Raw genomic sequence first — 4,932 nt, 5'->3', positions numbered from 1 at the left:
AGACCTGGCTCTGAATTTCCAAATAGAAGACTGGTTTTTTTTAAATTTTAAATTTAAAAAAAGGAGGTGTTGAAGAAAAGGATGGTCAAGATGGAGCCACCAGTGTAGTGCAAATTGTTGCCTGCTGACACTTGCCATTCACTGATATAAATCTAGTTTCTTCAGCATGTGGCACCAAGAGCGAACGAAGAGTGCACTGGAAGGCAAAATAATTTTATCATAGCAGGTACACCCGGTTTTGTGTTCAGGTGTTGCAAGTGCATTTTTAATATGTTAGTTGAGGACTTAAACACAAAGGTTAGTAAACTGATAATCAGTTGGCATAGTTCGTTGGATTTTTTTGTTGTTGTTGTTTTGTTGTACTGTGTTTTTGTTGCTTTCTGGAAGAGTATGCAATCTTTTGACTAAAAGCAATTCTGCCTTTCTTTCTCAGTCTCACAACTGAACTTTTCTATACAACAATTAGTAAGTATTTAAAATTTCCATACTTGTATCCATCTGCTTGCTTTGATGTAAAGTCTCTTTAGACCTGGTTACATGGTTTTATCAGCAAAGAAATGGGTCCAGACTTCTTGTAAAGGATGTGAAATTGGCCTTCAAACACAGTTCTTTTGTTTTGCATTGTCCTTCTGCTTGATTGTTACATATTTGATTTAAGTTTTTAAAATACTCGTATAAAAACCTGTTGCAAAGTAGAGGGCCATGCCTCCTGCCCTCAGAGACAGATGTCATGTCATCTAGTTGTTTTTCTTCCTTTACTGCAGTGCGGTTTGCATTTTCAAGTGCAAATATGTAATTTTTCCAGCTATGTCACATCGTGTACAATGTTCCTTCCCACTCCCCCCTAATTTGCCTCTGCCTCAGCTGGAACCAGAAATCCCAGTGTCTTCAGACTGATCTCAGAAACTGCTTTGAAGGCTCTGATGCCCTACTAAGCCTGGTGATACGGCAGTTTTTTGCTGAAGTTGAGATGCTTACTATTTCCATAAACATAATTATTTGTGAAGGCTTGCTGTAGTTGTTGGTGTCTGAGAGGCAGCATGATATTACTGTGATTGCTTAGGTGTTTCCTATCATGCAGTCAGATACCCGACAGCAAAGTCATTCTTTCTTGCTATTTTTGGATTATTTTTTGTGTGTTGTTTTGTTGGTTGTTTTTTTTTTTTAATGTATTAATTCTCACATCTAGCAAAGTGGATAATTCTCCAGCAGTGAACGTAATGATTAAGTCAAGAGGTAAACAATCAAGAGCAATCAGTTCCTGTATTAAGTTATCAAAATGTGTTTGTGCCAATTAGATTTTGGGATTCATGGGGTTCAGAGTGATAGATAGCTTAAGCAAGAATAAGTAATACCCATTAGTCACTTAGTCTTCACAAGAAAATGGGATTTCCTTTTTTTATGAATAATGTTACTATGATTTGCCACAGGCTGAATACTAAAAAAAAAATAATGCAGAGACTTTATACAAGTGTATGATACTGTAAATAGGAAAAAAGTATCCTGTGTAATCCGTTAATTCTGATGTGCCACAGATTATCAATTATTTCAATGCACTTAAGTGTTGCTGCTGAACTCCTCAGAAGGCCTTCATTTCCCACCCCCCTTTTCAATCCAAAATAAAGTGTACAACTTGGGAAATAACATAGTAGGAGCTGCTATATCATCATTGCTACAGCAACATTAAATGTTACATGAGAAAAAATGTTAGGAAGACTCTTTCAGGCTTTCCTACAACTACTTGTTTGGGTTTGGTTTTTTTTTCATACTATAGCAATTCTGTGTATTGTCTCATTATTCATAATGTACTACATATTGATGAATGTATTTGTAGATTTCTTTGGATACTCAGACTTGTTACTGTTTTATTTTCTTGGTTAATAACTCAGTCCGTGTAAGACTGAAGAATGGCATTGTAAATTTTCTATCAATTCAATACCAAAGCAAGAGGTTAGAAGTCTAACGGTTTAGATATTTTAAGTACTGTCATTTTCAAAGGTGAGAGCCTGTTTTGTACCTGCTACGTGCATACACACCAACTATGTATACAAAGCTTACATGTGTAAGCAGACGCTGAAGTACAATATCTACTTGCCTGTGGGGACAAGCACACATTTTTTAAATGCAGACCTGGTGCTCACACTGTCGAATTGCACCCTAAAAATATTGGAAAGGCAAATATGAAGTGTCATCTTGTTGGAAGCTGACTTCTGTGTACTATTACAGCAGCTTGGCCTTGAAGAAATGTTGTTTGACAACATCTTTAAAAATTCTTATGAAGTCTTTTTACTTTTTTTTTGTGTGTGTTTTGTTGGTTTTTTTTGTTTTGGGTATTTGGGTTTGGGGTTTTTTAATGCTTTGAAAGAGGGATGGTTAGATAGAGGAACTATTTAAGTGCTGCTTGGAAAATGGCACTTTGTCCTCTGTCAGCAGCTCTGGCTGGAATTCACATGTGTTCTCACAAGTTCTCTGCTGACTGACAACTGTATTTTCAACCCCATCGTCTTTGGATGTGAGCTTTGCACTGGCAGGCATTGGAAAGGTGCTATTGATCACTGCTGTGAAATTAGTGATCCCAATTTTGTCATTTCCTGCGCTATTGCTGAATTCTGTGTGTGCGTAACACCTGCAATGACAAATCACTGAGCTGTTTAGCAACAAGCATCCATGTGTCAATTCTGCTGCTCGAACAGTGTTTTGTAATGGTCACGGATGCGCTGTCCTGTTTTTGACTACTTGTTCTGCCACAGCCTCTCATTCCTGATCTCCTGCTTCTGATGTTCTTTCCTTTCTCTGTCCTCTAGTGATCTCCCCTGCTGCTATGGAGAGATCTGAATTGGCCCTCCAGAGGCTGTCCATCAATGTCAGTCATTGAAGGGGGGCTGATTCAGGGCAACATGGTGTAAGCAGAGGATAGTGGCAAGAACTTTTAAGTAGTGGATGAAATAAAAATGGAAATTTTTAAAATGTAAGTGTACAGTGAACCAGAGCTAGCCTTGAGTACTGGATTCCAGTATTAAAGTTGCTGCATAGATCACACACCCCATTTATTTGGAGTATGATTTCAACCAGTGCTTTTGTTACTCTTCTGTGAAGATCATCATTTGATGTTCCAGCTGTTAAAACTTCAGTATTTTTTTTACTTTGTTATCACAAGAGGACACATGTTACCATGTATTTAATAGTTTTTGAATAAGACTTGCTCTGTATTGATTGCAAAGTATTGTATTTTGCAATAACTCAGTAAATCAATCCATGTCACCAATAAGTGTGTTTGTCTGTACCTGCAGGGCCTAGGAAATGATTGCATACTGCCTTTAGAAGCTATTACGTTTTATTCTATGTAATTGCATGCTGACAAATACAGCGGTTCCTAAGCAGCCTACAGTGCACACTAGGGTTTTGCTGTAATTTATTATTTCGGAGCAGCAGATCTGATAATATGAACAGTTATATTATGCCTTCTGGAGTTTCTGTGGTATACAGGATCAGTCTTGTCCATAACTTAATTATTCTTTTGGATTTGTTTTTCTATTGGATGGGAGAGCTGAGTGTGGTGGGTTGACCCTGGCTGGCTGTCCTACCACTCCCCTCAGCCGGACAGGGGAGAGAAAATGTAACAAAAGGCTCATGGGTCAAGATAAGGACAGGGAGATCACTCAGCAGTTACCGTCATGGGCAAAACAGACTTGACTTGGGGAAAATCAATTTATTGCATATCAAAGTCAGAGTAGGATAATGACAATTACAACCCAATCTTAAAACACCTTCTCCTCACCCCTTCCTGGGCTCAACTTCAATCCCAAATTTTCTACCTTCTCCCCTGAAGCGGCGCAGGGGGATGGGGAATGGGGCTTGTGGTCAGTTTATCACATGTCCCTGCTGCTCCTTCCTTCTCACACTCTTCCCCTGCTCCAGTGTGGGGTCTCTCCCACAGGAGACAGTCCTCCATGAACTTCTCTAACCCGAGTCCTTCCCATGGGCTAAAGTCCTTCACGAACTGCTCCAGTGTGGGTCCTTTCCATGGGGAGCAGTCCTTCAGGAACAGACTGCTCCAGAGTAGGTTCCCCCATGGGGTCACAAGTCCTGCCAGCAAACCTCCTCCAGTGTGCACTTCTCGCCGCAGGGCGACAGGTCCTGCCAGGAGCCTGCTCCAGCAGAGGATCACAGCCTCCTTAAGGCATCCACCTGCTCTGGTGTGGGGGTCCTTCACGCACTGCAGGTGGATATCTGCTCCCCTGTTAACCTCCATGGGCTGCAGGGGGACAGCCTGCCCTTACCATGGTCTTCACCACGGGCTGCAGGGGATTCTCTGTTCTGGCACCTGGAGCACCTCCTCCCCCTCCTCCTTTGCTGACATGGGTGTCTGCAGAGTTGATTCTCTCACATATTCTCACTTCTCTCTCCAGCTACAGTTGCAGTAGGGTTTTTTTTCCCCCTTCATAAATACATCATCACAGAGGTGCCACCACCATTGCTGATTGGCTTGGCATTGGCCAGCAGCAGGTCTATCTTGGAGCTGGCTGATATTGGCTCCATTGGACATAGGGGAAGCTTCTAGCATCTTCTCACAGAAGCCCTCCCCTGTAGTCCCCTGCTACGAAACCCTTGCCACGCAAACCCAATACACTGAGTTGCAAGATGGCAGACCTGTCATGACAGACCTTCAAAGAAGAAATGAGACTTCCTGTAGAAGAACTGTAAGGCAGGCTACTAGCAAGTGTACTTCTGCCAGTATTAAGGTGTCACTGAGTATCAGAAACACTTTCCTTTGGTTTCCCCTGTTGCCATAGTTTCCACAATGGCGGTTTCCAGCTGTTCTTATACTAAAGCCCAATTGTGAGCTGTTGATTGCTCCTCTGCTGTTGGCACTAGCCTGATGTCTAGTGTGTGAAGAAGCACGGCTTTCCCTTGTTTCCTCAGTTCCTTCTC

Source organism: Charadrius vociferus, unplaced genomic scaffold, assembly GCF_000708025.1.
Source record: "Charadrius vociferus isolate BGI_N301 unplaced genomic scaffold, ASM70802v2 scaffold15, whole genome shotgun sequence".
Taxonomy (NCBI): domain Eukaryota; kingdom Metazoa; phylum Chordata; class Aves; order Charadriiformes; family Charadriidae; genus Charadrius; species Charadrius vociferus.
Note: the sequence above shows the minus strand (reverse complement) of the source record.